Source organism: Microtus pennsylvanicus, chromosome 5, assembly GCF_037038515.1.
Source record: "Microtus pennsylvanicus isolate mMicPen1 chromosome 5, mMicPen1.hap1, whole genome shotgun sequence".
Taxonomy (NCBI): Eukaryota; Metazoa; Chordata; class Mammalia; order Rodentia; family Cricetidae; genus Microtus; species Microtus pennsylvanicus.
The window spans coordinates 88,585,743-88,598,562 of NC_134583.1; positions in this window are offsets into that span (position 1 = coordinate 88,585,743).

Consider the following 12,820-nt stretch of genomic DNA (forward strand, 5'->3'; position numbering starts at 1 on the left):
TAGATTCCCACAACACACCTACACACAGTGTACAGACTCCCACAACACACCTACACACAGTGTACAGACACCCACAACACACCTACACACAGTGTACAGACACCCACAACACACCTACACACAGTGTACAGACTCCCACAACACACCTACACACAGTATACAGACACCCACAACACACCTACACACAGTGTACAGACACCTACAACACACCTACACACAGTGTACAGATAGATTCCCACAACACACCTACACACAGTGTACAGACTCCCACAACACACCTACACACAGTGTACAGACACCCACAACACACCTACACACAGTGTACAGACACCCACAACACACCTACACACAGTGTACAGACACCCACAACACACCTACACAGTGTACAGATAGATTCCCACAACACACCTACACACAGTGTACAGATAGATTCCCACAACACACCTACACACAGTGTACAGATAGATTCCCACAACACACCTACACACAGTGTACAGACACCCACAACACACCTACACACAGTGTACAGACACCCACAACACACCTACACAGTGTACAGATAGATTCCCACAACACACCTACACACAGTGTACAGACACCTACAACACACCTACACACAGTGTACAGATAGATTCAAACAACACACCTACACACAGTGTACAGACACCCACAACACACCTACACACAGTGTACAGACACCCACAACACACCTACACACAGTGTACAGACACCCACAACACACCTACACACAGTGTACAGACACCCACAACACACCTACACACAGTGTACAGACACCCACAACACACCTACACACAGTGTACAGATAGATTCCCACAACACACCTACACACAGTGTACAGACACACACAACACACCTACACACAGTGTACAGACACCCACAACACACCTACACACAGTGTACAGACACCCACAACACACCTACACACAGTGTACAGACACCCACAACACACCTACACACAGTGTACAGACACCCACAACACACCTACACACAGTATACAGATAGATTCCCACAACACACCTACACACAGTGTACAGACTCCCACAACACACCTACACACAGTGTACAGACACCCACAACACACCTACACACAGTGTACAGATAGATTCCCACAACACACCTACACACAGTGTACAGACACCTACAACACACCTACACACAGTGTACAGATAGATTCCCACAACACACCTACACACAGTGTACAGACACACACAACACACCTACACACAGTGTACAGACACCTACAACACACCTACACACAGTGTACAGACACACACAACACACCTACACACAGTGTACAGACTCCCACAACACACCTACACACGGTGTACAGATAGATTCCCACAACACACCTACACACAGTGTACAGACACCTACAACACACCTACACACAGTGTACAGATAGATTCCCACAACACACCTACACACAGTGTACAGACACCTACAACACACCTACACACAGTGTACAGACACCCACAACACACCTACACAGTGTACAGACACCCACAACACACCTACACACAGTGTACAGACACCCACAACACACCTACACAGTGTACAGATAGATTCCCACAACACACCTACACACAGTGTACAGACACCTACAACACACCTACACACAGTGTACAGATAGATTCCCACAACACACCTACACACAGTGTACAGACACCCACAACACACCTACACACAGTGTACAGACACCCACAACACACCTACACACAGTGTACAGACACCCACAACACACCTACACACAGTGTACAGACACCCACAACACACCTACACACAGTGTACAGACACCCACAACACACCTACACACAGTGTACAGACACCCACAACACACCTACACACAGTGTACAGATAGACTCCCACAACACACCTACACACAGTGTACAGACACCCACAACACACCTACACACAGTGTACAGATAGACTCCCACAACACACCTACACACAGTGTACAGACACCCACAACACACCTACACACAGTGTACAGATAGATTCCCACAACACACCTACACACAGTGTACAGACACACACAACACACCTACACACAGTGTACAGACACCCACAACACACCTACACACAGTGTACAGACACCCACAACACACCTACACACAGTGTACAGACACCCACAACACACCTACACACAGTGTACAGGTAGATTCCCACAACACACCTACACACAGTGTACAGATAGATTCCCACAACACACCTACACACAGTGTACAGACACACACAACACACCTACACACAGTGTACAGACACCCACAACACACCTACACACAGTGTACAGACACCCACAACACACCTACACACAGTGTACAGACACCCACAACACACCTACACACAGTGTACAGACACCCACAACACACCTACACACAGTGTACAGATAGATTCCCACAACACACCTACACACAGTGTACAGACACACACAACACACCTACACACAGTGTACAGACACCCACAACACACCTACACACAGTGTACAGATAGATTCCCACAACACACCTACACACAGTGTACAGACACCTACAACACACCTACACACAGTGTACAGACACCCACAACACACCTACACACAGTGTACAGACACACACAACACACCTACACACAGTGTACAGACACCTACAACACACCTACACACAGTGTACAGACACACACAACACACCTACACACAGTGTACAGACTCCCACAACACACCTACACACGGTGTACAGATAGATTCCCACAACACACCTACACACAGTGTACAGACACCTACAACACACCTACACACAGTGTACAGATAGATTCCTACAACACACCTACACACAGTGTACAGACACCTACAACACACCTACACACAGTGTACAGACACCTACAACACACCTACACAGTGTACAGATAGATTCCCACAACACACCTACACAGTGTACAGATAGATTCCCACAACACACCTACACACAGTGTACAGATAGATTCCCACAACACACCTACACACAGTGTACAGACACCTACAACACACCTACACAGTGTACAGATAGATTCCCACAACACACCTACACAGTGTACAGATAGATTCCCACAACACACCTACACAGTGTACAGATAGATTCCCACAACACACCTACACACAGTGTACAGATAGATTCCCACAACACACCTACACACAGTGTACAGATAGATTCCCACAACACACCTACACAGTGTACAGATAGATTCCCACAACACACCTACACAGTGTACAGATAGATTCCCACAACACACCTACACACAGTGTACAGATAGATTCCCACAACACACCTACACAGTGTACAGATAGATTCCCACAACACACCTACACACAGTGTACAGATAGATTCCCACAACACACCTACACAGTGTACAGATAGATTCCCACAACACACCTACACACAGTGTACAGATAGATTCCCACAACACACCTACACACAGTGTACAGATAGATTCCCACAACACACCTACACACAGTGTACAGACTCCCACAACACACCTACACACAGTGTACAGACTCCCACAACACACCTACACACAGTGTACAGACTCCCACAACACACCTACACACAGTGTACAGATAGATTCCCACAACACACCTACACACAGTGTACAGATAGATTCCCACAACACACCTACACACAGTGTACAGATAGATTCCCACAACACACCTACACACAGTGTACAGACACCCACAACACACCTACACACAGTGTACAGATAGATTCCCACAACACACCTACACACAGTGTACAGACACCCACAACACACCTACACACAGTGTACAGACACCTACAACACACCTACACACAGTGTACAGACACACACAACACACCTACACACAGTGTACAGACACCTACAACACACCTACACACAGTGTACAGATAGATTCCCACAACACACCTACACACAGTGTACAGATAGATTCCCACAACACACCTACACACAGTGTACAGACACCTACAACACACCTACACACAGTGTACAGACACACACAACACACCTACACACAGTGTACAGACACCTACAACACACCTACACACAGTGTACAGATAGATTCCCACAACACACCTACACACAGTGTACAGATAGATTCCCACAACACACCTACACACAGTGTACAGACACCCACAACACACCTACACACAGTGTACAGACACCTACAACACACCTACACAGTGTACAGATAGATTCCCACAACACACCTACACAGTGTACAGATAGATTCCCACAACACACCTACACAGTGTACAGATAGATTCCCACAACACACCTACACACAGTGTACAGACACCTACAACACACCTACACACAGTGTACAGACACACACAACACACCTACACACAGTGTACAGACTCCCACAACACACCTACACACGGTGTACAGATAGATTCCCACAACACACCTACACACAGTGTACAGACACCTACAACACACCTACACACAGTGTACAGATAGATTCCCACAACACACCTACACACAGTGTACAGACACACACAACACACCTACACACAGTGTACAGATAGATTCCCACAACACACCTACACACAGTGTACAGACACCCACAACACACCTACACACAGTGTACAGACACCCACAACACACCTACACACAGTGTACAGACACCCACAACACACCTACACACAGTGTACAGATAGATTCCCACAACACACCTACACACAGTGTACAGACACACACAACACACCTACACACAGTGTACAGACACCCACAACACACCTACACACAGTGTACAGACACCCACAACACACCTACACACAGTGTACAGACACCCACAACACACCTACACACAGTGTACAGACACCCACAACACACCTACACACAGTGTACAGATAGATTCCCACAACACACCTACACACAGTGTACAGACACACACAACACACCTACACACAGTGTACAGACACCCACAACACACCTACACACAGTGTACAGATAGATTCCCACAACACACCTACACACAGTGTACAGACACACACAACACACCTACACACAGTGTACAGACACCCACAACACACCTACACACAGTGTACAGACACCCACAACACACCTACACACAGTGTACAGACACCCACAACACACCTACACACAGTGTACAGACACCCACAACACACCTACACACAGTGTACAGATAGATTCCCACAACACACCTACACACAGTGTACAGACACACACAACACACCTACACACAGTGTACAGACACCCACAACACACCTACACACAGTGTACAGATAGATTCCCACAACACACCTACACACAGTGTACAGACACCTACAACACACCTACACACAGTGTACAGATAGATTCCCACAACACACCTACACACAGTGTACAGACACACACAACACACCTACACACAGTGTACAGACACCTACAACACACCTACACACAGTGTACAGACACACACAACACACCTACACACAGTGTACAGACTCCCACAACACACCTACACACGGTGTACAGATAGATTCCCACAACACACCTACACACAGTGTACAGACACCTACAACACACCTACACACAGTGTACAGATAGATTCCCACAACACACCTACACACAGTGTACAGACACCTACAACACACCTACACACAGTGTACAGACTCCCACAACACACCTACACACGGTGTACGGATAGATTCCCACAACACACCTACACACAGTGTACAGATAGATTCCCACAACACACCTACACACAGTGTACAGACACCCACAACACACCTACACACAGTGTACAGACACCTACAACACACCTACACAGTGTACAGATAGATTCCCACAACACACCTACACAGTGTACAGATAGATTCCCACAACACACCTACACACAGTGTACAGATAGATTCCCACAACACACCTACACAGTGTACAGATAGATTCCCACAACACACCTACACACAGTGTACAGACTCCCACAACACACCTACACAGTGTACAGATAGATTCCCACAACACACCTACACACAGTGTACAGATAGATTCCCACAACACACCTACACAGTGTACAGATAGATTCCCACAACACACCTACACAGTGTACAGATAGATTCCCACAACACACCTACACAGTGTACAGATAGATTCCCACAACACACCTACACACAGTGTACAGATAGATTCCCACAACACACCTACACACAGTGTACAGATAGTTTCCCACAACACACCTACACACAGTGTACAGACACCCACAACACACCTACACACAGTGTACAGATAGATTCCCACAACACACCTACACAGTGTACAGATAGATTCCCACAACACACCTACACACAGTGTACAGATAGATTCCCACAACACACCTACACACAGTGTACAGATAGATTCCCACAACACACCTACACACAGTGTACAGACTCCCACAACACACCTACACACAGTGTACAGATAGATTCCCACAACACACCTACACACAGTGTACAGACACCCACAACACACCTACACACAGTGTACAGACACCCACAACACACCTACACACAGTGTACAGACACCCACAACACACCTACACACAGTGTACAGATAGATTCCCACAACACACCTACACACAGTGTACAGACACCCACAACACACCTACACACAGTGTACAGACACCTACAACACACCTACACACAGTGTACAGACACACACAACACACCTACACACAGTGTACAGACACCTACAACACACCTACACACAGTGTACAGATAGATTCCCACAACACACCTACACACAGTGTACAGATAGATTCCCACAACACACCTACACACAGTGTACAGACACCTACAACACACCTACACACAGTGTACAGACACACACAACACACCTACACACAGTGTACAGACACCTACAACACACCTACACACAGTGTACAGATAGATTCCCACAACACACCTACACACAGTGTACAGATAGATTCCCACAACACACCTACACACAGTGTACAGACACCCACAACACACCTACACACAGTGTACAGACACCTACAACACACCTACACAGTGTACAGATAGATTCCCACAACACACCTACACAGTGTACAGATAGATTCCCACAACACACCTACACAGTGTACAGATAGATTCCCACAACACACCTACACACAGTGTACAGACACCTACAACACACCTACACACAGTGTACAGACACACACAACACACCTACACACAGTGTACAGACTCCCACAACACACCTACACATGGTGTACAGATAGATTCCCACAACACACCTACACACAGTGTACAGACACCTACAACACACCTACACACAGTGTACAGATAGATTCCCACAACACACCTACACACAGTGTACAGACACCTACAACACACCTACACACAGTGTACAGACACACACAACACACCTACACACAGTGTACAGACTCCCACAACACACCTACACACAGTGTACAGATAGATTCCCACAACACACCTACACACAGTGTACAGACACCCACAACACACCTACACACAGTGTACAGATAGATTCCCACAACACACCTACACACAGTGTACAGACACCCACAACACACCTACACACAGTGTACAGACACCCACAACACACCTACACACAGTGTACAGACTCCCACAACACACCTACACACAGTGTACAGATAGATTCCCACAACACACCTACACACAGTTTACAGACACCCACAACACACCTACACACAGTGTACAGACTCCCACAACACACCTACACACAGTGTACAGATAGATTCCCACAATGGTTGTTCAGGTTTGCCTCAAACTACTGGCTAAAGCAATCCTCTAGACTTAGGTTCGTGAGTAACTGGGACTACAGGTATATTAATTCCAACCCTCATTTAAAAAAAATAAGACTAATATAAACATATTTAGAAGAAGCCTTTCAAAATATAAAAAGGTAGTCAGACATAGCTGCACACACCTTTAATCCTAGCATTTGGGAAGTAGAGACAGGTGGGTCTCTGTGAGTCCAAGGCCAGCCTAGTCTGTACAGTGAGTCCCTGTCTCAGAAAACAACAATAAAAAAGTAGGGCTAGAGAGATGGCTAACTGAGTAAGAACACTGACTGCTCTGCAGAGGACCTGGGCTCAGTTCCCATCACCCACACAGTGGTTCTGTCGCTTTCTTCTAACCTCCACGCACACTGCATACACATGGTACACATACAACCTGTAGGCAAAATACTCATAGATAAAATGAAAATTAATAAAAAATGTTATTTTTTTAAATAAAAATGACACAGCAGGGCGATGGTGGCGCACGCCTTTAATCCCAGCACTCGGGAGGCAGAGGCAGGCGGATATCTGTGAGTTCGAGACCAGCCTGGTCTACAGAGCTAGTTCCAGGACAGGCTCCAAAGCCATATAGAAACCCTGTCTCGAAAAACCAAAAAAAAAAAAAAAGACACAAAAAGTTGGACATAGTAGCTCACACCTGCAATCCTAGCACTTGGAAAGCTGAGACCAGAGGATTGCCATGAGTTTGAGAACAGCTTGACCCTGGTCTACAAGGTGAGAGCCCACCTCAACAAAACAAACAACCAAAGAAAACAAAAAATAAACCACCATCCCAGAGAACTTAGACAACAATGAGGACCTAAGAGAGACTTACATAGATCTAATCTACATGGGAAGTAGAAAGTAGAAAAAGACAAAATCTCCTGAGTAAATTGGGAGCATAGGGACGTTGGGGGAGAATTGAAGGGGGGACGGGAGAGGCAGGGAGGGGAGCTGAGAAAAATGTAGAGCTCAATAATATCAATAAAAAAATGTAAAAAAAAAAAGACTAGAGAGATGGCTCCACACTTAAGAGCACTGACTGCTCTTCCAAAGACTGGGGTCAGTTCCTAGCACCCATGTGACAGCTAACAACCATCTGTAACTCCAGTTCCAGGGAATCCAACACCCTTTCCTCACCTCATTACACTCACTACATGCATGTGGTTCACAGACATATATACACACATATAAAACACATATTACATGTACAATAAAAAACACACACAAAAAAATAATCTCTTCCTTGCAAGGCAGTGGTGGTGCATACCTTTAATCCCAGCACTCAGAGGCAGAGGCAGGTGGATCTCTATGAGTTCAAGGCCAGCCTGGTCTATAGAGCAAGTTCCAGGACAGCCAGGGCTGCACAGAGAAACCTTGTCTCGAAAAACCAATCATCATCATCTCTTCCCTGTGGCCCTTTTGATGCCCCCTCACCTGGGAAATATAGGTAGACACAGGCAAAGACACTACATAAATCCCTCCAGATTACCACACTTTTAGAAAGCATTCTAGGAAGTTTTTTAAAAGTATGATTATTCATAGAATCAGAGAGCTGAGCTGTATTTCCAGGAGGGATTTGATGTAGAAGGGGCTGAGGAAATGGTGGGGAAACTGAGTGCTGCAGGATGGGCGTGGCAACGGGAGAAGGAGAGAACCTGGCAGAGAAGGCAGCCTGTGAGAGGGAAGAGACACAGCAAGAAAGCCAGGGCACAGGAAGCTCAGAGTGCAGGAAGGCCCAGCTTTCATCTGCAGGGAGAGACACACGTCAAAGACACCTATGACCTCTGTGCACGGGAGGTAGCAGCAGGAGGTTCAGAAATTCAAGGCTAACCTCACACAACAAACTTGAGGTCAGCCTAGGATATATGAGACCCTGTTTTAAAATGGGCTAGAGAGACAGGTCAGTGGTTAAGGGCCTAACTGCTCTTGCAGAGGGCTGGAACTGGGTTCTTAGCACCACATGGCAGCCCACAGCGCCTGTAACCCCAGTTCCAGGGGATCTGACGCCATCTTCTGGCCTCCCTGAGCACGACATGCATGTAGTGTAAGACATATATGCTGGCAAACACTCATAAACATAAAATAAAGACAAGCCAGGCGGTGGTGGCTTTAATCCCAGCACTTGGGAGGCAGAGGCAGGAGGATCTCTGTGAGTTCAAGGCCAGCCTGGTCTATAAAGCTAGTTCCAGGACAGGAACTCAATACAGAGAAACCCTGTCTTGAAAAAACTAACTAACTACATACATACGTACATACATACATACATACATACATTTTAAAAAGATAAACAAATCTTTTAAAATGAATGAACCAAAACCAATAAAAGTAGTCAGCGGATGGCTGTAGGCACCAGTTTGGAGAACACCTGGAGAAAATCCAGCAAAGCCAAATAAATTCATACCCTCTGGCCTCACCATTCTCTCCCTGACACACCTCCAAGAGAAATGAAAATGAAAGTATCTGGCCAGCGAAGGATATGTCAGGCATGCTTGTGACAGCCTCATTCCCCGGGCCCTACACCGGCAGAGCCCTCAAGCCAGCTGCACGGGCTTGTGTGTGTGAGACGTCAGTGAGATACACACATTGGATGCTGTGGTGTCCTTGTTAAACTTCATTTTACTCAATGGCTTAACTTTAAGAGCTAACTTCTAGGGGCTGGAGAGATGGCTCAGTGGTTAAGACCTCGTGCTGTTCTTCCAGAGGACCGGGGTTCAATTCCCAGCACCCACACAGCAGCTCATAACTGCCTGTAACTCCAAGATCTGACACTCTCACACAAACATACATGTAGGCAAAACACCAGTGCACATAAAATTGAAAAATTTATTTTTTTTAGATTTATTTATTTATTATGCATACAACATTCTGCCTCCATGTATGCCCACATGCCAGAGGAGGGCACCAGATCTCATTATAGATGGTTGTATATATGTGGTTGCTGGGAATTGAACTCATGACCTCTGGAAGAGCAGCCAGTGCTCTTAACCTCTGAGCCATCTCTCCAGCCCAAAATTGAAAAATTTAAAAAAGAGTTAACTCTATAAAACTCCTAATAAAAAAGTGATGACTTCCTGACTTTGGGTTGAACAACAGATTCCTAGAAGTGCCAGAAACATCATCAACAAGTGGAAAAATAGATAAATTGCATTAAACAAAAAATTTAAACTTCTGCGCATCAAAAGGACATCATTACTGGGCATGGCGGCTCCAGCCCAGCCAAAATTACATGATAAGGCCCTGTCGTCAAAGGATATTATCAAGCTGGGTGTCAAAAGCAGGGCTGTAATCACAGCATTTGGAAGACTGAGGCAGGAGTTCAAGGCCAGCCTCTGCTATATGCAAGTTTGAGGCCAGCCTGAGCTACATGAGACTGTCTCCAAAATGAAACAAGCAGCAACAAATGGACATTCTCCCAGACATAGTTACACACACCTGTAATCAGACATTCTCCCAGGCATAGTTATACACACCTGTAATCAGACATTCTCCCAGACATAGTTATACACACCTGTAATCAGACATTCTCCCAGGCATAGTTATACATACATGTAATCAGACATTCTCCCAGGCATAGTTATACACACATGTAATCAGACATTCTCCCAGACATAGTTACACACACCTGTAATCAGACATTCTCCCAGGCATAGTTATACACACCTGTAATCAGACATTCTCCCAGGCATAGTTATACACACCTGTAATCAGACATTCTCCCAGGCATAGTTATACATACATGTAATCAGACATTCTCCCAGACATAGTTACACACACCTGTAATCAGACATTCTCCCAGGCATAGTTACACACACCTGTAATCAGACATTCTCCCAGGCATAGTTATACACACATGTAATCAGACATTCTCCCAGGCATAGTTATACACACCTGTAATCAGACATTCTCCCAGGCATAGTTATACATACATGTAATCAGACATTCTCCCAGGCATAGTTATACACACATGTAATCAGACATTCTCCCAGACATAGTTATACATACATGTAATTAGACATTCTCCCAGGCATAGTTATACATACATGTAATCAGACATTCTCCCAGACATAGTTACACACACCTGTAATCAGATATTCTCCCAGGCATAGTTATACACACCTGTAATCAGATATTCTCCCAGGCATAGTTATACACACCTGTAATCAGACATTCTCCCAGACATAGTTATACATACATGTAATTAGACATTCTCCCAGACATAGTTATACATACATGTAATCAGACATTCTCCCAGGCATAGTTACACACACCTGTAATCAGACATTCTCCCAGACATAGTTACACACACCTGTAATCAGACATTCTCCCAGGCATAGTTATACACACATGTAATCAGACATTCTCCCAGGCATAGTTATACACACCTGTAATCAGACATTCTCCCAGGCATAGTTATACATACATGTAATCAGACATTCTCCCAGGCATAGTTATACACACCTGTAATCAGACATTCTCCCAGACATAGTTATACATACATGTAATTAGACATTCTCCCAGGCATAGTTATACATACATGTAATCAGACATTCTCCCAGACATAGTTACACACACCTGTAATCAGATATTCTCCCAGGCATAGTTATACACACCTGTAATCAGACATTCTCCCAGGCATAGTTATACACACCTGTAATCAGACATTCTCCCAGACATAGTTATACACACATGTAATCAGACATTCTCCCAGGCATAGTTATACACACCTGTAATCAGACATTCTCCCAGGCATAGTTACACACACAGGTAATCCTCACATTCCAGAGCCTGAGGCAAGAGAATGTGAGTAACAGAAAACCTGAACTTTATAAACAGATCTATCTAAAAAACACCAAGGGCATCATCTACAGATATATGTGCACAAATACACATGCACACCAGAGAAGGTTTCACTGTGTAGCCCTGACTTGCCTGGAACTCACCATGTACAGGCTGGCTTCAAACTCAGAGATCTGCCTGTCTCTGCCTCCTTTAAAGGTGTGTGCCACCAACCTGTGCGCACACACATGCATGCATTATCAAACTCGACAGTGTGCTTAT